Genomic DNA, 25,709 nt, shown 5'->3' on the forward strand with positions numbered 1-25,709 from the left:
CACCTTCCATGAAGCCTTTCATGGAGAGAGTGCAGAACATCACACCCCAGGTGTCTCTCTCATGGTTCCTCTCATAGCTTCAGCAATCTTGGGTCAAAAACAACAGCCAGTCATGACCTCTGGTCTCTTGGTGCAACCTCACCCAGCCAACATGCATAGAATTCTGCCTACTTCCTGCACCAGAAATCCCTGCTCCCAAAATCTGTTGTAAAAGGACACTCTCTTTCCCTGAGGTGACACCATGCCCCCCTGTTACCCTGACAACGTCCTTCTGTGCCTGACAGTGCCTTCTGCCTGGTAGATGACGTCCACTGAGGGGCTAATGAGTGGCCATCAGCACCATTGTTTCTTCAATGTCTCACCATCACCATGAGGAAGTCAGCCGATGTATTCCCAGCTCTTCCTAAACTCAGGAATTTATGATTTTGCTCAAATTCTGACCCTTCACTGAATGTAGAGATTATGGAAAGACCTGGCACCCAGGAACTGATCACTGCAAATCCATAACAACACAATTGTGGTGGCCCTCTTGGCCTTTTTGTATGGCCCTTGAAACTTTCCTCAAACCTTACCTCTCAATGGCCCTGCTCCACGCCCTGAGTGTTTTTGCCTGGTTGGGATTTCTCTTTGTACTCTGATAATGCCTCTTACTTGCTTGGCGTAGGATAGAGAGGGTTGTGTAAGTACGTGTAGAAAATGTTTTTCTTATGCAGTGCTGCAGAGCTAAGTGTAAAATAGCCCTTCTGCAGACGGAAGACACATTTTTGTGTGTGAAAAGTACATCTTTAGATCCAACCCAAAATACTTAATCAATCTTGGTGTGCAGTGAATGAACACAGAACTAGTTGTAATTATCATCATCATTATTCTACAATGAGCACACGGCAGTTGACTATTGCTGGTGTCTGCTGGAGAAGAAATTAAAACATTACTGAGAAAAGCCCATGTATATAAACGCTCTTTCATGCTCTTGCAAGCATATTTGTTGAGCCTATTATCTATTCTGGGCAGCATTTCAGAAGATCTGATGTAAACCTTCTAAAGGTATAGGCAGCCATTTATTTTTAAAAAATAATTAAGCACAGATATTTCAACAAATTTTAGGCCAGTTTTGGGGGGAAGTGATTGGGAAGGTATCTGTTTTGCTTCCCTTCAGAGTTCTTGGACCATTCCTAAATACGGCAGAGTTGGCTTGCCTCTTTGCTTAAGAACTTCTAGCCAACCCTACACAAAACAAAATAATTGCTGCATCCAAAGAGTTCAAAGGGATGTAGTTCAGCCAAGTTGTAAGCTGCATAAAGGGCTAAAGCCCTCTTACCTACCAACAGGGTACCAATCTGGACAGGGGGCCTCCCATGGCAGCTGTTTCCTTTTGAAAGGCATTCACACAGTTACCTAATTATGACAATCACTACATTGTGTGAATTGTGTCTTGGCTAGATTTCTTTGGGTTCAGTCATTCTTTCTGAGGGTGCAGAGCTACACAGGCTTCGTGAATGGAAGGGGAGGATTTGCTGAAGGAATAAGAGATAGGTGGTCTCAGTTAGTTCCTTATCAAATCTAGTGGAACCCTAAATTTTGCACACATGCAGAAATGCATGCAGAAATTGCACCCATGCATCTAAGCTCTGTAACCAGAGCTCAGTATGCAATGCTCAACAGGCAACAAGGAAAAACATGTTGAGAAGAAACATTACAAACAGCATGGAAGAGTTCTGGAGAAGGCATAGCCTTTGGCTATGTTATCACCAGTAGGGATATGGCTTGTTCTGGCACCACAATTGTAGCAGCACATTGACAAAAATTGGGAACCAGTGGAGTGCTGGAAGACATCCACTTGGATGGGGCAGAATAGAGTTTTAAATTACTTCAGTTGATGTGGACATTCCCAGTCTTCCTATAAGGCTATTTTATTTTTTTAAGGTGCCTGTCTTCTTCATTTAATATCCAAGTGAAGAGAAAATCACATGATCCCTCTAAGCACAACACACCATTGTTTTTCTAGTGATGCTTAAGAAGTTTGAACAGGCAGGCGCAGCTTGATGAGCAAAGGTCCCACACACTCTTACCCACAAACATTCTTGCTTTGAAGTCAATGGCATTACTCATGGGCAAACCATTCGCTGAAGAATGTGAACTCTTCTCATGGCAATCAGCAAGGGGGCCTTTGCTTTATCCTAAGTGAAAGGTAGGAGAGAGCAGCAATAATTATGGATCTGACAGATCACAAACATATATATATGTTTTCATTATTTGCAGATGGTGAAAGTTTTTTGAGTTGGGCACAAGTTGGTAACAAATAATGGGATCCTGGTAACTGAACAGTCCTGTGTCTATCTATTGCTTACTAACAGGGAGCATCCTCTGAACCAGCCTTTATGATCTAGTGGGTACATTTGGAATTTTGAGACAGTGCTGTTCATAGGGATGTGGGAAGAATTTGACTGAGCTCACATTGAAAGGTAAAATTATGCAATTCACAGTTCCTAAAACAACACACAAACTGGAACACATCCATACTTCAAAATTCACAGATCTCCAGATTTTGCAATGCCGGTCAATGAGCATGTGCAAAAATGCATTTTCTTGGGTAAAAATGAAAAGAACATTCAAAAACGCGTTGTATCAGGGAAAGTTGCTATGCAAAAATGTATACCTCAGGGGAAATTGCATACAAACATGGATATATTAGAAGAAATTTGAACTAAGATGCTGATGAATTTTCACGAGGACTTCTTTTTTTAAAAAACAAACAAACTAACTAATGTGAAAATATGGAAAACTGAAATGAATACCCCCCCCCCAACTGAGAGAAACAAACATTGGAAGACTCATCCAAACCTAGCTATGGGTGACCTTCATAAAATAGCTGCTGTGGGAGGTGTGGCAAGTAAGGATGGGTGTCCAATCCTGGAATCCACTGAAAGGTGGACCTGTCTGAGGAAGCATATTCAATGTAGGAGATGCTCAGCCAGTGCAGACAGGACCAGAAGAGACACCACAGGAAGTACTTGCAGGCCCATCATGTTGGCCGGCACCCTGTGATACCATCTCTGTTTCATATTCAGTGAAGTCTAGCCTGTTCAGTTTCTGTTAATTGGTTCTCGTGGGAAACTTGCAGATTCTAGCTTCACCAATTAACTCAAGCTGGTGTCAATTTACTCTTGGCAGAAAGCCCAGGTCTGCTTGACCTAGAAACTACTCACTCTGATTGGTTAACGAGCAGCACTCAACTCTGTTATCTAGGATTGCTAGCACAGTTTGGGGTGAGGTGTGTTAGGAGTTAGAAGTGCTGTGTATGGTTTTGAGAGAGAGAAAGAGAGGATTTATTTTGCTTTTATTTGTATGCAGAAACTCTGCTGGTTTTATTTTTCCTTTTTTAATAAATCCTGTAAATAGTTATTCTGAGTCTAGCTGACTAGTCATTACCGCCGCAACTAGCTTCTTTGCTGTGCAGGAAAACTCTGCTACGTTTGGGCTAAAGCCAATAGGGCTATGCCTGACACTCCAAAGTTCCATGAGGTTATGGGCATTGTGCTGCCAGCCTGAGTTGCGGTGGTGTCAGCATCAACGGTGTTGGTTCCAGTAGTTCCAGAAGTTGTTGTTCCTGTCGGTGCAGCAGATGGACACTGGCTGGTTCCTGACTGTGGTGAGCTGGTGACGCAGTGGACACAAGGACAACAGCTGCAGCGTGTGAGTGCTGGGTGCTGTGGTTCCTGTTTTCTCTCTCGGTGGTCGTGAGTAGCTGGTTCCGGGTTCCAGGGACATCGCTCTCAAGATGGCCTCACAACCAGGTCAGATGGCTTTTGAGCGTCTGAATGACTCTAATTACTTGCTGTGGTCGGAACGCATGCAGGCAGTGCTGCAGAGGGATCGTCTCTGGCAGGTGCTGAGTAAGTTTCCTACGAAGCCTGATGATGAAGACCTCGATAAAGACCAAAGAGCAAGGGCCACAATTGTCTTGGGGCTGGAAGATTCCCAGTTGCCGTATGTGAGGGGAATCAAGACAGCTAGAGGTGTGTGGCAAGCACTTAAAGAACTCCATGTGCGTGAGACAGCGGTTTCCAAGCTGTTCATTCGCAAGGCATTGTACAAGGCAATGTTACAGCCTGGGGTTACAATGCAGGAACACCTACACAGTTTACAGTTAAAGTTTTCTGCGCTACAGGAAAGAGACTGTGCGTTAGACCAGCAGGAGAAGGTGGCTATTATTTTGAGTTCTCTCCCGGAAAGCTGGGATAATTTAGTTTTGTCTCTAGAAGGCATACCGGAGCATGATTTATCAGTCAGTTACGTTACTGGGCGTTTGATTGAAGAATGGCAGAAGAGGCAAGAAAGGTCGTTGGCTGCAGAGACTTCTACTGGCGGGCGGTTTGGAAGAAGTTCTCATGCCGTGCCAGAGGTGAAGCAAAAGCAGCGTACTGGTGAGGAGTCAGCGTTTGCTGTTAGGCGTTGTTTCCGATGTGGGTCTTCAGTGCATCTAAAACGACAATGTCCGGAGTTGGTCAAGTCTCAGTTACTGGTGCAGGAGCAGAGACGAGATCAGCAGCAGCAGCAGCAGCGTAAAAGGAAATTCTTCAAACGAAAACAGTCGGCTCAGCTGGTGACCGGCGAGGTCAAGAGTGCTGATGAGAAACAAGCGGTCTGGGTGGTCGATTCGGGAGCGTCTCGCCACATCGTAAATTCAGATGAATTGTTTGTTTCCAAGAACTCAGCACAGCGCAGCCAGGTGGCTCTAGCAGACGGAAGTACTTCCGAAGTGATTTCGGGGGGTGCAGTTTTTGTTCCTTGTCTTCGTGAATGCCTGCAAAATGTACTTTGTGTGCCGTCATTAAGGAGCAATCTGATGTCTGTAGATTGTTTGCTAAAAGCTGGGTTTAAAGTGTATTTTGAAGGAGACAGTTGCATTATTAAGAAGGCTGGTGAGATTTTAGGCACTGCTAAGTCAGAGGGAGGCTTGTTTTGGCTTAAAGCAGGATCTCAAGTTGCAGCAGTAGTCAGTAAATCTCAGCCTGCAGTGAATAACAAAGCTATACATGACAACTGTGTGCACTTATTGCATAGGAAAATGGGGCATGCTTGCTGGAAAAGTGTACTAAAAATGTCTGAATTGGCTGATGGGGGTAATTTAAAGAGTTGTAACAAGTACCTTGATTGTAATGTCTGTAAAAAGGTTAAAACCCACAGAGTCTCTTACCCCAGAAGTGACAGAGTTAGTGAGTCACCGCTACAGCTGGTTCACATGGACGTAATTGGTCCATTTGCTGTAAGCAGGGGTGGATCGCGCTTTTCACTAACAATTGTGGATGACGCCACGCGTTACTCTTGGGTTTTTCCCATGAAGAATAAGGGTGACGTGTTCACTAAGTTTAAAGGCTGGGTGGCATCTGTGGAAAGATTTCTGTCCATTAAACTCAAAAGGATTCAGACAGACAGAGGTGGCGAATTTATGTCAAATGCCTTTAAAGATTGGTTACAAAAGCGTGGCATTGGGCATAGAAAAACGAATGTTTTTTCCCCAGAGGAGAATGGCGTTGCAGAGCGAAAAAACAGATCTTTACAAGATATGATGTTTGCCATGCTTGATGATGCTGATTTGCCCATGTCTTATTGGGGGGAGAGCATGCTCACTGCGTGTTATCTCCAAAATAGGCTCTTTCATCAAACAATAGGTACAACCCCGTACTTTAAATTGTTTCAGAAAAAACCTAAAATTGACCATTTGCATGTGTTTGGATCAAAAGCCTGGGTATTAATTCCGAAACAAATGAGGAAGAAGGGAGATCCTAAGACCAAACAGTTAGTGTTTGTGGGTTACCAGGAGCTGGGAAAAGGTTTCCGCTTTGCTGAAGGGACAAATGGCATTGTGATCTCCAGGAATGCCAGTTTTTGTGAACATAGTGGCTGGGAGAGACTACATGCCAATACTGAGGTTTGGTTTGAACCTTCCCAGGAGCTTCATGACTCTGAAGGTAAACACAGAGAATCAGAGTCTGAGGGGGAGGAAAGTTCAGATAAGAGCTCTCAAGAAAGTGGAGTTAGCCAGAGACCAGTTGCTAAGCAACAAAAGAGAGGTCGTAGTTCTGAGGAGGAAAGTGGGTCAGAAGAAAAATTTTCTCCCAGAAGATCTAAAAGACAAAACAAAGGAGTGCCTCCGGTGCGTTTTTCCCCAGATACTGCAAATGTGTTTAGTGTAATTGCAGAGCCCAAGAGTTTTCAGGAGGTGTTAAAGTTACCAAAAGAGGAGGCAGAGCTCTGGAAACAGGCAATGGAGGAAGAGATGTCCTCTCTGAATGAGCACAAGGTTTTTACACCAGTGGCAGCGCCTGAGGGGGCAAAGATTGTAGGCTGCAGGTGGGTGTACAAACTTAAACCTCTGGTGACAGGAGAGTACAAATACAAAGCTCGTTTAGTGGCTCAAGGATACTCTCAGAGGCCTGGAAAAGATTATGACGAGACTTTTTCCCCTACTGCTAAGGGGGACAGTGTAAGGCTGATTCTAACGCTTGGAGCAAAGAGAAAACTCCTGTTAAACCATTTTGATATCCAGACTGCATATTTACATGCATCAATATCAGAAGACCTGTATCTAGCCGAACCGCCTGGTTATGAGACAGGTTCCAATAGAGTGTTAAAATTAAACAAAGCTCTATATGGTCTCAAACAGGCTGCAAGATCTTGGAACAAATGTTTCCATGAGGCCTTAGTGTCATTTGGTTTCAAGCAGAGTACAGCTGACAATTGTGTTTATGTACGTGGTACAGGCAGTGATCAAGAGTTTTGTCTGATTTATGTAGATGATGTTTTGTATGCTTGCAAAACAGATAAACAAACTAAAAGGTTTGCCAAGCAATTGTCCAGTAAGTTCAAAGTGAAGGACTTAGGCCCGGTTAGGACATATCTAGGGTTGGAAGTGTGCTGGGCCCAAGATGGCAGCTGCCTAATTAGTCAGCAGAACAAAGTTAAACAACTACTGACTACATACAGGATGCAGGATTGCAAAGGGGCAGCGGTGCCTATGGATCCAGGTTTCATAAAAACACTTCATATAGATGAGAGTCCTGAATTTGAACATCCTGATGTATATCACTCTGTAATTGGAAGTTTATTGTATATAGCACAGTGGTCCAGACCTGATATTAGCTATGCAGTAGGCATATTAAGTAGATTGGTCTCAAAACCCACACTAAATGCCTGGAAAGGGGTAAAACAAGTTCTGAGGTATCTCAAACAGACAATTGGCTATATGTTACAATTAAATTCTTCCGAAGACGAAATGTTGAGTTGCTACTGTGATAGTGACTGGGGAAATTTGCCAGATAGAAAATCTGTCACAGGACTAGTCATAATGGTCGGTGGAGCTTTAATCAGCTGGCGGTCACGCAAGCAAGACGTAGTAAGTGTGTCATCAACGGAATCAGAGTATGCCGCATTGAGTGAATTGTGCAACGAGGTGATTTATTTCAAGCATTTGTTAGCAGATTTAAATGTAAATTGTGGAGAACCAGTACAAGTTTACATTGATAATCAAGCTTGTATAACCTTAAGTAAAACAGAGGGTTTCAAATCGCGTTCAAAACATATCTCTGTAAAATACCAAAATGTACGTTGCTGTGTACAAGACAATATAATCACCTGTACTTATGTGTCAAGTGAAGAAAATGTAGCAGATGTGTTAACTAAACCATTGGCAAAGATAAAGAACAAGCGAATGTGCAAGGGTTTAGGTTTGCTGGAAAAATAATCTCCTACATAGGTGTATTTGGAGTTAATTGTTCAGCAGAATCTGTGAGGGGGTGTTCAGTTTCTGTTAATTGGTTCTCGTGGGAAACTTGCAGATTCTAGCTTCACCAATTAACTCAAGCTGGTGTCAATTTACTCTTGGCAGAAAGCCCAGGTCTGCTTGACCTAGAAACTACTCACTCTGATTGGTTAACGAGCAGCACTCAACTCTGTTATCTAGGATTGCTAGCACAGTTTGGGGTGAGGTGTGTTAGGAGTTAGAAGTGCTGTGTATGGTTTTGAGAGAGAGAAAGAGAGGATTTATTTTGCTTTTATTTGTATGCAGAAACTCTGCTGGTTTTATTTTTCCTTTTTTAATAAATCCTGTAAATAGTTATTCTGAGTCTAGCTGACTAGTCATTACCGCCGCAACTAGCTTCTTTGCTGTGCAGGAAAACTCTGCTACGTTTGGGCTAAAGCCAATAGGGCTATGCCTGACACTCCAAAGTTCCATGATAGCCATCCTACTCTTCCTCTATGGGACTCAAGAGGAAGGCTTTTAAAACATTTCTGTTCACCCAGGGATTTGATGTCTGAAATATATTGTTCCCAGCAACCCTGAATTTATTTTAGTTGTGAGGGTATGTGGCTGTTTTTAACTATTATTGCTGTTTTTAATGGGTTGTTTTTTTTAAAATAAAAATGTTCTCATTGGCTTAACAATCAACCCAACTTTCTAAGGAACTCTTGGGAATTGTGGTTCTGTGAGGGGAAGAGGGATCTGCTAACAACTCTTAAGGAAGCACAGTTCCCAGGATGCATTGGGGGAAGCCATGACAGTAAAGTGCATGGTGCATCTGGTGCAGTTGTGACGACATATAAGGATGGTCCAGACAACCTCATTGTCACCCCAAACATTCTACCTCATTCAGTTCATCTTGAATCTGCACCATCTAAAGGAACAAAAGAACTAATTATATATAAGCTGGCCTTTCTTTTTTTCTTCCTTCCTTCCTTCTTTTCTTTTCTTTTCTTTTTTTTTTCTTTTCTTTTCTTTACAAGAAAAGCCATTAGGAGTCAAAGCTTCAAACTTTATCCAATTTACCATGTATCTGGAGGCTTAACCAAACCTATTATTGCATGAAAGAATGGAGAAAATTGAGAACAGGGGGCTTTGTAGATTGTTAACAAAACATGACCCATGTACACACAATTTACAGATTGCCAAATGCCAGTAAGAATTCTTTTTGTGTTTTTTAGTGTCTAATTAACTGTGTCAGGAGTTCAAAAACAATTAGGAATTCAAAAGGACAAGGGGAGAAAGGAAAAAGAGGGCATTGCCTAATTCCTCAGTACATAAATATTTCCATGTTATGCTGCAGGACTTCATCAAACTTAAAAGAGAACCATCAAGGTAGTTTTCACAATGTTTTAAAATCTTTCCCATTCCAAAGCTCTCTTGCTGTGTCTAATCAGCCTCCGCAAGCTTGATGTCGAAACCTGTTTCCTTCTGACATTTTAAATGGTATGCTTGATTTTCCATGCCATTACAATGCATTTGGTGTGAAACCCCTGTAGACTCATAGCAGTGAAGCCTCTGGCATCAATTGGCTGAGCTGCCGTGAGGCCACAGAATGTTCACAAGCAGTACAAGTGCTCAAAGAACAAAGCAGTCAACAATGAAATGTCGACAATTCAGCTTCCGGTAGAAAGGGAGACTTTCTGTTTGTCTCCTTCACATGGACCCTATGGACACACGAGCTGTGTGGGAAAGGCTAAGGACTGGAAAACTGGCTAAGAGGTGATGCCAGCAATAGAGGATCTAAATGGCAGAAGCCCTAGAGAAGAAGGCGCCTGAAAGAAAGGGTCATAATAAGCAGAGGGGTGAGTTAATGAGTGACGGGTAATGTGCACTAATAAGGTTACAGAAATAGGAATGACATGATCCAGCACATTCACACTAAATAGCCAGCATTCTAAAGACTTTGCTGCATATTACATTAAGCTGAAATATCTTAACCTAAGTGAATTTTCTGAAAATCCAAACACTTTGTAAGGAGAACCTGGTGTCTAGAGCTTTAGCAAGTAAAATTAAATCTAAAATGGGCCTCATACCTAGAATTCACTTGCTGGGTTATGAGTTTCCAGCCACAATTCTAAACATACATTTACTAGAGATACATTCAAGCAAACATGCATATCCCTGCACTGTTAAAAAGTCCTCACTCAATTGCCTTGGAAGGAAAACAGCACTGGCAAACTCTTTTGCCTAGCATTGGATAATGTGATATTGGGAGACAGTGAGTTGTCTGCTGCCTGTATCCCCTACTAGTCTCTGTGCCTGTCCGATGCATATGTGATAGCTCATGGATCACCCAGCACCATAAAGCTGCAGAAGATGTACCAACGGTCTGACTCACTATAAGGCAGCAGCCTATGTCCCTCAGAGGAAGGCCTCTGCTGTGAAAACTCTGTGCCATGTTCCAGACTGTCACATCCCAGACATTGCAGGATATAGGATGTTTCACGGGGCAATGTCCAACAGTCTTTTCTGCATATAGTCCATCACATTTGTTCCAGCTCTAATTCATAGCTGCATGGAATTATTTGCCAAGTGGGATTGTAGTGCAGCATTATGAAGAATTAAGATTGCAGCAGGCCTAAAAATCCAGTAAGAAAAATATATATCGGAAGCAGCAAGGGTTTCATTTTTTGCTGCTTTTGTTTTTCCAAATGAAGAAGACAGAGCAGTTCAAACAGCTGCTGTTAAGCTATTCCATTTCCTTTCCGTATACATTTCTGCAAAATCACAAATCATCTCTGCTGGGAGGATTTAAATTGCCACTTAATGTCTTTATTGAAGCTGGATAATATGGTATCTTGCCTTTCTTTGCCTTTCTTTGGCAGCCGTGCAGTACCCAACATGACATCAGATTAAAGAACTGGAAGTGGCTCGCAGAGCATTGCTTCCGCTCTGGATAAAATCACTCTTTCTGCAATATTCATCAAGGACTCCATCTACATCCCATTTTGGATTACAAAGGGGTCCTGCTTTTACTAATGACTAAGCCCAAATACCCAGTGGCCACGATAGGATCGCACCTGGGCCAAAGGTTCAACATTTACATTTTGTTAGGAAGTATAGATCATTTTTCATGAAATGATTCTTTTTAGACCCTGTTTGCATCAACATATGAAAAATTTGAACCCTGTGATCAGGATGCCATGCAGTGGATGTGCAGCTTCAGTTATTGAATAGATTTGATGTAAAATGTCTGATGTGTTAATTCCAGATTTGGCTCATGGGCTGCAGGATACAATCTAAATTGATGGCTTATGCACAGGATTATTAATGGGGAAAAATCATCTGTGAGGTTTTGGGGGAATTTCATCCTAGACTGCTGAGACCAGCTAAAGTTAGTTGTGTGACTAAGTGGAAATTAGACAAGTGAAATGTGTGGGGGAAATCAGTGGGGCCACTAGGGTGCGCATTGGAAGATGGCTGACAATAACATCTCTCCGACCCACACGAGGTAATTTGGAGGCTATGATGGGGGTAATTAGCCTCCTTAACCCCCCCCCCAGGATTGGGGGGGGGGCGGCCCTTGCCTGCTGTGCCCTATACCACCCCCGAATTTGTGGGGGTGGGGGCACTAGGCACAAAGCCCTCCTGTGGGATTTCGGCACTCCTGAATGCCGTCCCTGATTTGTGCCACTAGATGCAGAACTTCAAAGGAAACAATTTGGATGAAAGAAATGCCCATATTTCAAGAAAGAAGGGGGAGTAAAGACTGCTAACAGAAGAGATCTCTGACAAAACAAGATAAGAATAAAACATGAGAAGATACGCCAAGACAAGGTACGGCAAATGACTGATGGGGGAGGGGGGAAAAACTCTCCCTTCTTTCCCTATGTGATTAAACAAGAATACCCTCCCCTCACGAGTCAGAAATGTCGTTTTAAGGACTTAAGCTGTGGATTTAAGGCTATGTGGAGATAAACTTTCGAACCAAAGCATGTTTTAAGAAGAGCGTGGAATGTGTAAGAGCTCTGGAATGACGCAGTTAAAAATGCCGTCGCCATATTGGGAAGTTCTGTCGGAGGTCTTGAGTCTGGGAGGAGAAAGAGAGAAATAGAGCTGTTTATATATTGTGGGTTAAACTCCTCAGTGGGACTTAAGAGCGACAGTTTTACGAGACTATGATGGAAAGAGTGATGTTATCTATGAAGGAGAAGATATATGGAAACCATCTCGATTTGAGGATTGGAAGAACGGAAAATTCACACAGGACTATTATTACTATTGGTGTTTATCGGCTTAAGGAGACTATCAAAAGAGATCATAAAGAAAAAAGAGAAAATATATGAACAAGATGTGATGTGGAAACAGCAAGATAAGATGGGATAGAACTTTGTTTGGACTGATTTGGACTGATTGGGACATTAACACAGCAGCAAGAAGATGATCAGAATCCCCCTTCGGATCTTGAAATATGGGTCCCCCCAACAAAATTTAAAATTCGGCTTTGTAATTCGGAATTTATGTGATATGATTTAATTTGATGTGATTGGCCAGTTAATAAAAATTATTTATAAAAAAAAGAAATGTGTGGGGGAAATCAACAAAAGTGCCTCCCCAGTGCCACAAAATATTACAGTGTTTTACAATATTCCTATCTAGGATGCTCAGAGAACTTGTTCTTTTCTGATTCCAATACTAAATTACCTTATCTGCACCTCCCTTGTGAACAGATGAGAATGTAGTTCGGATTTTGCACATCTACCAAATATCTGCCATGTTTATCATTTTTGGGAGGGAAGAAAGAAGGGGAAAATGGATTTGTGATTGATAGGCCCTTCTTGAAGAGGCTTTTCAAGGAAGAGGAAGTGGAGGATGAATCCAGCTTTCAAGGGTTGGTTATACAAGTTTCTCTGAGACATGTAGTTAGATTCTAAGAACCTGGTTAGAAGAACATGATTCTGAAATTCCATAAGACCCAAGATACATAATTCTTCAATATTCCTCTATTTAGTTTTCCGCAAAAATGTGGTGACTGATTAGGCCTACAACTCAATGAAGTAAATCAAAGACAATGGGTTCTATACAATATTATTAAGCCTCATGCCAGGACTTATTAGAGTCAATTAAATTTGCCTCCTTTAATGTATTCTGACTACCTTTGGACAAGCCAGAGCATTTGATGAAAGTATAATTACAGCCTTTGATAACTGTAGTTGACGTTTCAATACTTTCTGGAAGTTGTCCAATTCCTTGCTCAGCCAAATAGAGAACTCTTGCCACTGAGAACTTTCCAACAAATGAGAAAAGGATAGGCTTGACTTCATTATAAGTTGCTTGAGAAGTTTCTCTCATGAAACAGGATGTTATGTTTTCTTTCAAGAAAACAGGTATGGGTCATATGACCCATATGACTAAAGGACCAAAGGCTTAATCCACTCCAGTCAAGTCACATTCTATAGACCGATACAAAGCAGTGACTCTGCCTAACACTGGCAGTTTGTTTGTTGACTAAGCATATGTTAGACCAGTGAACTATCTAAACAACTAGCAACTACCTAAATAAAAACTTTGGCCATTTAAAAAAAATAAATAAAGCTAGACTATGCATGTTCCTCTGATAACAAGCAAGAAATATCAGTTAAAGGCCTGTGCATATGCAATGTAGAAGGATGTGAGAAAAATTGCCATCTCTGTCCATTATTCAGTGCACACTCAAACACATAGCATGCAACACCATTAAGTTGGACAATGCCACTGATACAATACAGGCAAGCCACTGGAATTTGATGACACTTGGTCATACTTGGTCATATCCAAGTATGTTGAAAGCACTGATTGAAATCTTAGCCCTGTAAAAACCAACCTGAGTTGAAAGAATGTGCATTCCTGCAGATATTGAGAACTATTTTGATCTTGTTTCAATAAAGCACACCAAGAACAACCCAATAATTCCTCCCTCCCCAACACATTTTAAAAGGGCATTGGATGTCAATCTGATTGAAGAGGAACGCATTTGCCTGGTGCCTATAGGTATATCATGAAGGTGCCAGGTGAACCTCCCTGGGGAGAACATTCCAGACGGAGTCACTGCAGAGAAGGCCTGTTCTCATGTTGCCACCCTCTGGACCTCTCGTGGAGGAGGCACATGAAGAAGGGCCTCAGAAGCTGATCTCAGGGTCCAGGTAGGTTCATATGGAGAGAGGTGGCCCTTGAGGTCTGCCTTATACCTTTGGTACTCTTAGCTTAATCTTCTCCATGCTTACAGACAGTGGCTTCCCAGAGGTTTAAGCAGAGAGTCTTTCCCTGTCATATCTGGAGATGCTGGGATCGGACCTGTCTTGGATCCTTTTCATGTTAAGTATGTGCACTACCAGGGATGCGTGTGGAGCTGTGGGTTGAACCACAGAGCCTAGGACTTGCTGATCAGAAGGTTGGTGGTTTGAATCCCCGAGACGGGGTGAGCTCTTGTTGCTCGGTCCCAGCTCCTGCCAACCTAGCAGTTCAAAAGCACGTCAAAGTGCAAGTAGATAAATATGTACTGCTCCGGCGGGAAGGTAAATGACATTTCCATGCACTGCTCTGGTTCGCCAGAAATGGCTTAGTCATGCTGGCCACATGGCCTGCAGACAAACGCCGGCTCCCTCGGCCAATAAAGCGAGATGAGCGCCGCAACCCCAGAGTCGGTCACAACTGGACCTAATGGTCAGGGGTCCCTTTACCTATGTGCACTACCATATTGCTACAGAGCTTCCCAGTGAACCGCTCCTTCTTCGGGTGGGTGGGTGGAAAGGGAATAATGATTGTGTCTTGTTTGCATGCTTGGGACCTGAGCATTGAATGTGCACATCTGGCTTAGTGTACTTCCCTCTGTCCTCCCTATTTGTGGCATACTATAAATCAAGTTAATGTGGGTTCACTCTTCTTCGGTACAGGAGTTTAGGTCAGATTATCCTCAGGTCCTTTTTCAGACCCAGAATGCTATGATTTAAATGGTCCTTTCCCCCCATCCCACACCTTTTGATGGACACAGATATTAAGAGTTTGACAAAGCACTTTGAAATGAAATGAAAATCTCCTGTGGCACATATGCAATCCCCTTCAGCAGACCTTCCTTGGCTGCAGCTGCAATCATATGCTTAACCTCAGGGGTTGAAAGGTTCGGCAGCACTGGAGAAAGTTCACCTCTATCCACACAGGGGATTTCAAAGACATTTCTTGGCAGCCTGCCACCCCCAGGTGACCAACACTGAAACGTAGCAGATCTGTGTGCTTATGCAAATATTCCCAGCTTCACTATTGGTATATATTTCAGGACTGAACTTAACTTACTCTATTTAAGCCTTTTCTGATTTCACATAACTCACAGAAAGTGGAACTTTTCTTCATTCAAATAAGAATACAGAAACACAGAAGATGTTTTCTCATTTGCTGCTGTTAGAAATTGGACGGCTCCTATGTACTCATTCATCTTCTTGAGAAATACTTCAAAACATACAACTCCCTGTCTGAAACTATTTCATTTATCTGTTATTAAGTAAATTTATACCCCATTGTTCCTCTTGAAGGAGCCCACGGAACCAAACAAATCCACTTTTTCTAAAATAGTTAAAAATTACTGCTGCAGTTAAAAAGAGCTTCAGTTAAAAACTTTGTTTTGTCCGGAGATCTCCGGGTTGCTAGAAGCCCTTGAACTGTCATAAAGCATCTTGTTTGCTTGAATAAAGGATAAAGAAGAGCGTGCAAATCTGTAGTGACCAGCCTACTGTGCAAAGGTAAAAAATCATATATGTTGTTTGCCTCTGGCCTTGCCCACCTCTAGCATGTGTCCCCCAAAAAGGTTACACAGAAGGAAATGTGTTTCTCTTTTTTTTATTAAAAAAATAATTTTTATTAACAGCCAATCACATCATCCATATCACATTAATTCCAAATTATACAGCCAAATTTTAAATTTTGTTGGGGGTACCCATACATCAAGCTCAGCTCGAGTCCAAAACAGGCATCACTTATCTTCCTGCTTTAATTAGTCAGTTCTATCCAGTTTGATCCAGATAGTCCTTTGTTACTTCCTTTCTCTTCTTGTTGTTATCGTGTATTCCTTTCTTTGCTATCTCTGATGATTTTCACAAGCAGACTGAAAACTGGTATCTCTGTGTGGGTTTTGTACTCTTCCAAAAATCATATCGATCAGGGACAGCCTCTGTTCAATGCTTCCATAAACAAAATTAATCTCCGGTCTGTCCTTTATTTTTCTCAGGCTTACCAAATAAATCAAATGAATCAGGGGGCTCTGTCAGGTCAAACTTGCATTCCAACATTCCTTCTCATTCTAACAATCCTGATTCTCCTCCCCCTGTCCTTTCTCCGGCAAGCCTGTCTTGGCGAGAAGCCATTTTTTAACTGTGTCATAAAAAATTTCCTCTTTCTCACCGTTCACCAGTCTTCTCTCCTGTTGTAATCCATCCCACACAGTCTTAGAATCCTGCTTATGATTAATAAAAATGTGACGATCTTGTTTCTATCTGGGGTGAAGGGTTATTAATATCACATCGTGCAAAGAAAAAAAGAGTTTTTTCCTCCACCCCCCCTTCATTCCAAACATACAGTCTCCTTGTGGTGATTCATCAGAAGATTTACTTATACATCCATCACTCCTGGTTGCAGAGATCCATTAATCAGCGGTCTTATCTGTCGAGCCTTACTTGATGTATGTGCTTCAGCTTTGTTTCCAATCATATATTTCCAATTATAATTCCGAGCTGAAGCAACCAGCACGTGCTAATTGGAATCGGCGCCAGGAAGATCTGACTTCATCGAGGGCTTGTGCCAAGTGATCGGCACCCCCATCTCTCGGATCAGGGGCTGCATTGTGAACACCGCTGGCAGGGCAGTGCTCCCCCATATCCAGGGGGAGTAGGAAGGCTGCATACTTCCCATAGCAGCCCCTTAATTACCTCGATGTTATTGTCATAGCAGCCCCTTAATTACCTCGATGTTATTGTCGGCCATCTTCCAATGCGCCACCTGGTGGCCCCCCGAAGGAAATGTGTCTCTCAGGGCTAAGAAAGGGACTGCAGTTTGTTAAGTGTGCTGAGAGTTGTTATGAGAACCTTATTGCTTTCTCAGAGCTAAAATCCTCAGAATTATTTAACAACCAGTCCCTCTTCCCAGAGAACTCTGGGAATTGTAGCTCTGTAATGGGGACAGGGGTCTCCTAACAATTCTTAGCACCCTTCACAAATGTGGGTGGTGCTGTGGTCTAAACCACAGAGCATAGGGCTTGCTGATCAGAAGGTCAGTGGTTTGAATCCCCACAACGGGGTGAGCTCCCGTTGCTCGGTCCCTGCTCCTGCCAACCTAGCAGTTCGAAAGCACATCAAACTGCAAGTAGATAAATAGGTACTGCTCCGGCGAGAAGGTAAATGGTGTTTCTATGCGCTGCTCTGGTTCACCAGAAGCGGTTTAGTCATGCTGGTCACATGACCAGGAAGCTGTACGCCGGCTCCCTCGGCCAATAAAGCGAGATGAGCGCTGGAACCCCAGAGTTGTCTGCGACTGGACCTAATGGTCAGGGGTCCCTTTACCTTTACCTAATGGGGACAGGGGTCTCCTAACAACTTTCAGCACCCTTCACAAACTACAGTTCCCAAGATCCTTTAGTGGAAGCCATGACTGCACAATGTAGTAGTACGATACTGCTTTAATGTATAGTGCAGGTGGGACCAGAGCCCACACTGGTTACTGATCATTTTCTTTGGACTCAGTCTGTCTTTGTCAGGCTAAGCAAAACAAAAAGAGAGAGGCTGGGATGACCTCACAGAAATTGGAGTTGTTAACCTTAAATTAAGTGCTAATGTACAGGGATCCCTTATTGTATTTCTTGATTGCTGACATGAGCGAGCTGCAGAGAGCGACAGCAGACCCCGTCCCCTGAGCAAGGACAATGCCCATCTTACTCACAGCTTGGCAAGGAAAAGGGATGTTTAAATGGTTGAAAGGAGTGCAATATGTTTCCTTTGGTTTCATTTACAGTTGGCTGCGTGCGGTCGTAGGACTGCATGCCGCAGTTATGTGGTCAGTGATACTCTGCGTTTCCACCGCAACAGACCCCATGAATCTATCCAGGTACTCTGTCTCTGACGTGGAGGGTGAGTCTGCTCAGCCTTGCTCTGTTCGCTTTCTGCAGCATTTCAGACATGAAATGCCCTTGCTGTCAGTAAGAGATCAAGCTCGTTACACACAGTCCTTGCAGTGATTCTCCCTCTTTGTTGCTGGAGAATTATTTACATAAAAAATTATGTTTCACATGGGCTATAGCTTTGGGACATTGGAAAAATCTTTCAGTATCACTCGGAACATGAAACCAAACCATCTGTTATGAAGCTTCAGATCATTCAGCCTAATGAATTATCTATGGAGTCTAACCATCCCCAGTTAATTAAAATGATCACTTTTAACTAAAAATCCATTCTCCCCTTCCTAGCCATGAATGAATGAATGAATCTTTAATTGCGTCAGCCACCAGCCATAGCAATAAAACAAAATGCAGTATACAGGAGGATAAAGGTAAAAAGTTAATTATATAAAATACATTTTGGGGGTTTGGATCAATAGTCAAATAATGGATCTAATTCTATATGCCCCGGTTAAAAACCTTGCAACTTTTGCTGTCACTTGTTCATCTTGATCTGCCAAGAAAAAGGACATTGTTAACAGTGGTTGGGAGACCCAGAATGGACAATAAATGATAAATGGTTAAATGATAACCATTTAAATTAGTCTATTTGCAACCATTTGTTTGGAATAAACTGTTGGCTACGTTAGACACCCAGCACTGTTAATCAATAGATGTTTCCGTTGCTTCTGTGAATTTATACGTAGGAATAAAATTGCATATGCCTCTGGTTCCCAAACTTCGCCTCCCCCCCCCCAAAAAATGACTTGAAAGTTGTTCTGGGTATTAGTGGACCATTTAAAGTTTTATTTTTTAAAAAAATCTGCCTCTTGTAGCAATTGTAATGCCCTGTGCTAGATGCTATATGATTTTCAGTCGAAGTTTTTATTGCTTCTGTTATTGCTTCTGTTATATTTTATTGTATTGCGATTTGAATTCCATAAAATTCAGATTGAAAGTGTTCTTCACAAACACACCGCTTATGGACCACGGGTGGTCTGCAGACCACAGTGCTGGACACACACACACACACACACACACCGGCATATGTTGTATTATTTATATGTTTGTGCTCTTTCTGTGAATTTACACAGAGGGATAAAATAAATAGCATAGCAGAAAATATAATTAGCCAAGCAATCAATCATTCTTAAGCTTCATTATGAATTTTCCACTTCATATATTTATGGAAACCATCATCTGTTTCTTTGAATGTGTTCATCATTCATGTTTATTAGCCAAATAGCCAGTGAAGCTGAGTTTCGGAATGTTTTTTGCGTGTGCGAAATGTTTACTTCAAACCATTTGCTCCTTGTTACTTGTGTTTTGTCCAACACTATTGTTCCTGGTCCTTTGGAGGGTGATTGGCATATTTTAAACAGAAGACTAATGAATAGGAAATACTTCTTGCATTAATGTTTAGGCAAATAGTTTCGATAATATTCCTGAACCATAAGGAGTGGATGTTTCATGCATAGCTAGAAAGTTTTCTAAATACTTACCAAGGCCACAGCCCTGTGTCTAATTACACATTGTTATTTCAGTGGACTGAATAATGGACAACAGAACTTCAGCCTAAGAACTGAGATACCACCAGAGTCCAAAATGAAGACGAATGCAACAAAATGTTTGTGGTTCTCTTCATGGTGACCTTCTCCAGAAAAGACCCGGGGCATTTCCAGAAACCAGTAAGTATGTTTCACCTTGATACTGGAGATCCAGGCCCTGCGGACTTCAGTATTATTAATTAATTAAATTTGTATACATACTGCCCTGCATCCCAGGATGGTTCACAGTAGGGCTGGGAGATATATTGATATATCGTCCAAAACCGTTTCGTGATAGCAGTTTCATCATTTTTGACTCGGCAATATATCATGAATCATGATGTGTTTTTTGTGTGCTATGCAAAAAAATCAAGATGTGGGGGAAACGGTGAAACCAGCCAATGCTTCTACACAGCTCCATCCTTATTTCAGATACCGTGCTATACCAGCATGTAACAATGTTTACCTGGTTATGTATCACAGTGTTGAAAACCAGGTGCTGCCCAGCCCTAGTTCACAACAGACCAAAAAACACACACATCATGCCCTGGTGGTGGCTAGAGTCAGTCTTGCTTGTATACTCAGGACTAAGTTGATTTACATAGCTATAATCCAGGAAGGAATTTTACAAGGTTGCATTAGCTAGCAGCTTTGGGATGTTTCCAGCTTTATCTGTAGAATGATATAGGCTGCTTTTGTGTGTGTGGTTCATACATCCATGCATTTATTTTGTTTAATTATTTCATTAAATTTATATACCATGTGATTGTAAAAAAAATAATTTTAAAAACCCCAGGGTGGTTTACAAAAAGGTAAAAGCAAGAAAATCAGGGGGGGGGGATACAATACTTTAAAATATACATTTGCAGCACCTAGATAGCTTAAGCACCTGAGGTATTTCCATAAAGTTCCTCCAACCCACAAATTCCACAGAAATGGTTGAGCTAAATTCTTCCTGGGTTGACGACCGTACTTCTCTTGAGTTCTAGGAACATGTGCTGGCCCCCATACTGGGCAGCATATATGGAAGTGTTTGTGTATGGTCATGAGGGGACCCCCAGCAACTCACTGTGAATGTGCATATACATTTTACTTTTTCGAATAGCTCAGTTGGTAGCACACAAGACTCTTCATCTTAAGATTGTGGGTTTGAGCCCCATGTTGGGCAAAAAGATCCCATCCAACTCACTGATTCTATGATTCTGCGAAATGTCTACAGTCTAAAATAGTCTCTGGAAAGAAACTGAACATTGGGCAGAAGCGAGATGTCAAGTAGAGACCTAGAAAATCCTGTTGGCCCTAAAAAATGTGGAAAACTCAAGCCTTTTTAGTTATTATTTTAAGGTTCCATATGGTGAATGCACACAATCCCTATTATCAGTTCTTAAATGAATCTTGCCCATAGGGATTAAGTATAACCGGTATAATTTTGCTTATTTTGCTGTATAATTTCAGATATCATAGGCTTTACTGTGTGAGTAATTGCCTAGGAAGAATTACTGATAGAGTTTGGCCAGAGAACTATGAAGGTGGGCACATCTCCTTGAATTAGCTATTCCAAAGTGAACCGGTGTGGTGTAATGGGTGGAGTGTTAGATTTTTGCCAGGGAGACTTGGGTTCATATCCACACTGAGCCATGAAGCCCACTGGGTGACCATGGGGAAAATAGCCTACGCTATCCCACAAGGTTGCTGAAAACAAAATAAGCTCCACATAAGCCACCCTGAGCTCCTTCAAGAAAGGGTAGGTTAACAATGGGATAAATAAAGGAGAAGATGTCCTTGTCCCTCAACTTCTCTTTAAACTCTTGTGAATTTAACAATTTTGTACACTCCAAATACTGCAAGCTTTCTCTCTCTCTCATAATCCAGAATAATTACTGGTTTTAGTAAGAGGATGGCTTGATTAAGTGCATTTTGAGACATGTTTATTCCTTCTGCTCCTTTTCATGTTTTATACATTATGGATGCTTGTGGTATTGTTTCCCTGTGATGTTCTGTTGAAAGAATACTGTGGGATCTAGCTGTGTGCCATCAATTTCATTTTCTCCCCAGACAGGCATGGTGTCTGACAAACAATTCTGGTTTGGGTGAGATGAATCTTAGTGTGTCTTGGATTTCTCCTGCTGCATGCACAGGTGGCCGACACATTTGATGAAAAGTGCCCAGCCACAAGGCTGGGTTCAATTAAGAACCTCAGAAAGCCATGGGGTCTCACACTGTAGATCAAGTCACCTACCAGAGTGCTCGCCAAGCTGAGTGCTGATATGTGCTAACCACAATACCAAAGGTAATCCTTGACAACCACAGTGGTTATTATACCTTGTTCACGTCTGTGGGCATGGAGCAGAGTTAGACTCCCTCTATGCGGCCTGTTGAAATCAAGGCCCTCTGTGGAGTCCTTTGTGTTTTCTTAGGGTTGCAAGAATTTACCACCCAAAGAGATGAAGGAAGATATGCCTGGACTCTTCAGTTTGAGGAACAATGCAGAGATGTGTGGCTTCATGGCAAAACAAAACAAAACCCAATTAAAAGGTGTGGCTTAGGAAACTATGGCTGCAACCCTAAATACACTTATCTGGGAGTAAGGTAGGGTAAAGGACCCCTGGACGGTTAAGTTCAATCAAAGGCGACTATGGGGTTGTGGCGCTCATCTCGCTTTCAGGCCAAGGGAGCTGGCGTTTGTCCACAGACAGCTTTCCAGGTCATGTGGCCAGCATGACTAAACCGCTTCTGGCACAACGGAACACCATGACGGAAGCCAGAGCACACGGAAACACCGTTTACCTTCCCATCACAGTGGGAATAAGTAAGACCCTTTGAACACAGTGGGATTTACTTCTGAGCAGGCGTTCACCGTATTGCACTGTCATATGGCTATTTAATATTTTCCAGTAGAGCAAACCACAGAAACAAAGGCAAAAAAAATGACCCCTGTTTCCTCCAATGCAATTTCCAAAACCAGGGTAATTATATTTTCTGAGTCATTTGCCTTTATTGTTCCTTAAAAACTCATCACCTCATCCGGCCTAGAACCACCACTTTTCTGCCGCCCAGAAAAGAACAGGGAATTAAGTTATGTCTGTGGATTTGCAGCCATGTTGGAGGGCCTCTTATTACAGCTGGAAGCCTATTGTCATTGTGTGGATTCATCACAGCTGTTTGTGGTGCAGAACAAGCCTCCATTCAAATTTCATCCTTGAATGCTTGCCCCTTGCAAATCCAACGTACTATGATGTGTAGCAACATGCTCCCTAAACCTTTTTTCCATGCTTTATTTGACTATGAGCCTGCGGGCAGGGACCTGTCTGGTTTATTCATCTATACTATTTAATTAGTAGATGCTTGAGGTGCTATTAATATATGGTATCCTGGATACCCCTTTGTGAATGTTACAATGAATACATTTTTCCTAGGTTCACCTATGGATGAGGGTGAAATTTTGTTTGGTCCACATTTTTATGTGAATCTGCCTATTTCACACCTCCCAAAATGATATGTTAATGAAAACACTGTTTCTTTTGAAATCCGCCCTTCTCTGAATTTTGTGATGCAGTTCACCAACCATATAATGTATACAAAATGCATGTGTTATGAGAAAAGGAACACAAAAATGCGTATGATATTAGTGAAAATAACATCAGAATTGCTTTACATTTGGAGAAATTGCTTGCAGAATTGTGCACATTAGGCAAAATCCAACACAAAATGTGTACGAGGAGAAAACATTTTATTTCATTTCACTTTTGATTTGTATACCTTCTTCCTATTTTACAATACCCAAGGCGGTTTACAAGCTGAAGAAACAATCCATTAGAATAGTATAGAATAATATTAAATACCAGCTTATAAAAATTAAACAGAAATCCGCTCTTAACAATTATAATAAATAATTTCTAAACTATAATCAATAAAAACAACGGGAAGTCGCAGTGCACAAAATAATGCAATACAAATTGAGCAGCAGAGACTGGAGGGTGGGGGAAGGCAGGTGGAAGGAGGCCTTGCCTGATGAAGTCTCTCCCCTCACAGCTCTTCCTCCGTGCACAGCTCCCTTATGAGGACTCCCAGGGCTGGAGGGTGGGGCAAGGCAGGCATTAAAAAGCATCCATTAAAACATCCATTAAGATGTTGATGAACTCCCATGAGAGCTTTAAAACAAACAGCAACCTCAGTGTTCCTAATTCCTGATGTGGTAACGTGCCGAATGGGAATTAAGATTGGAAAAATGAGAAACCGATAAAAACCAAAACTGAACACCCTCATCTTACCTAGTTTTTATTATACACTTGTACCTTGGTTGTCGAATGCCTTGGTACTTGTACGTTTCGGCTCCCAAACGATCAAAACCCGGAATTGAGTGTCCCAGTTTTTAGAACATTTTTTTTTTTAAGCCGAACATCCGATGAGGTTTCCACTATTGTTTCCAGCACGCCTGCGCAATCGGAAGCCGCGCCTTGGTTTCTGAATGTTTCGGAAGTTGACAGGACTTCCGGAACGCATTCTGTTCAAAAACCAAGGTATGACTGTATTGGCTTCTTACTTTTTATCCTTTTTGGTTTATTATATTCTTAGTATTTAAGGTTTTCAACGTCCTACTCAAAAAAGAGATACTGAAATTATTATACACAGTAACTTATGTTCGTTAATGTCAGCGTGTCTGAGTAGAATTTAATTGACCATAACTTCATTTTTAGTGGAGTTGCGTTGACAGAAACAATATGACTTTGCATGCATATTATATATATATATATATACACACACACCATTAGCAGTACAGCCCTATGAGTGTTTCCTCATATCATTCCTGACCATTGACAATGCTGGTTGGAGCTAATGGAACCTGGAGTCATCTGGAGGACCACTGGTTAGCCATTCTGATTTTGAGTTTCTACATAAAAAGACGTCTAGAATTAAAAACAAGATGAATAACCTATTTTAATTTATTTATTGCATTTATACCTCCACTCCACACCATAGAACTCACAGGCTCCCAAAGCCATGAACAGCATATTAACAGAAAAGAAACAATATAAGTACAATAAAAAAATCAAAACAATATAAAACAATGCAATCATCAGATATCCACAAATAATATTTGTGAGCTGTATTCATGCAATTACCACCCACCCACATCTCCCCAGCATTTCACCTGCCTCTTGGAGGCCATATTAACTCAAAACTCCCTCACCTCTGGCTGCTCCAAACTCTCACCTAGGAGCAAGCCCATCTACAACCACATGGGGCTGTGCCCTCGCCCTCATCACATTCTGAAGAGGCAACTCGAAGGTCAGGCACTCCTTTAGTGTCGCCACACTGAGGCTAGATGTTGCACTTCTTCCTCAACTTGTATCACCTCAAGCCCAATACTTTTCAGCAAACACCACAGAAACAACCAGCTGAGAGTCACTGAGGGATAATATATCAAATGATGTATGTCAACAGATGTGAATCAGCCTTATAGCCCAGTCCTTGATCCAGAATTATGTTTGCAGACCTACGCTATTCTGCCACGTGTACCAGAATCTTTGGAAGTGGTTGAGTGCTATCATTTGACAAGTGGAGAGGGAGAGGGGACAGGGAGGTTGATGCAATGCAAACACTCTAGCAGGAGCTCCAGATTGACTTCACCAGTGCATTTGCACTGCACAACCTCTCTGCCACCTCTATCTTCTCCCTCCTGATAAGCAACAGTGACCCACCTGCTGGGAAGCTAGCCCCACTCAGCGAGCCACTTCTGATGCTGCACATGCTAAAGACCCAGAAATGCTTTTCTTCAGCAAAGCTCATGCATTGTGTGTTTTCAGGTCATAGCCCTTGGACCAGCAATCAAGCTGGAACTATCTTGAGATACTTTATAAACACTTTTAAAGCCTTTGTTATACCATTTTAGTGACCCAACCAACTCTATGATACAGATATTTTGGACAAATATTTGTTCAGTTTAGTCTGAGGACAATGCAGCAGCAAAAGTACCCCCACTCCCCAAAAGAAACACCTATCCTCATAGGGAAAAAGCCCCACACCCTTGGCATTCCTTTAAATGCGTTTAGAAAAAGAGAAAAGAAAATGACCTCACACTTTGACTAGGTTTAGGCAAACGTTCTGTTTAAAGGCCCCAGACTGCATGTCCATTATATGCATCCAACTCATTATTATGTTCTGCTGCTGTAACAGGAAAAACACAACACAACATGTCAAGAGAAGCTAAGCCTTTCTCCCTCCGTGTAAACACTTTCACACT

The 25,709-nt window shown here is 42.0% G+C and overlaps 2 long non-coding RNA genes across 2 annotated transcripts in view; one reads left to right on the forward strand and one right to left on the reverse strand.

Annotated features, from left to right (window-relative positions):
- Positions 1-9,792, forward strand: part of LOC310686184 — a 37,590-nt gene extending 27,798 nt beyond the window's left edge. The window contains exon 3 of the long non-coding RNA XR_014515751.1: positions 8,983-9,792. This is a non-coding gene — a long non-coding RNA (uncharacterized lncRNA). The remainder of the gene's footprint in view (positions 1-8,982) is intronic.
- Positions 1-25,709, reverse strand: LOC310686178. Its single transcript, XR_014515744.1, has 3 exons — positions 25,545-25,709; positions 2,070-2,177; positions 1-87 (listed from the first exon to the last, which is right to left on the reverse strand). It is a non-coding gene; the product is annotated as an uncharacterized lncRNA (long non-coding RNA).

Source organism: Podarcis liolepis (genome assembly GCF_965112155.1).
Source record: "Podarcis liolepis genome assembly, chromosome: 9".
Taxonomy (NCBI): domain Eukaryota; kingdom Metazoa; phylum Chordata; class Lepidosauria; order Squamata; family Lacertidae; genus Podarcis; species Podarcis liolepis.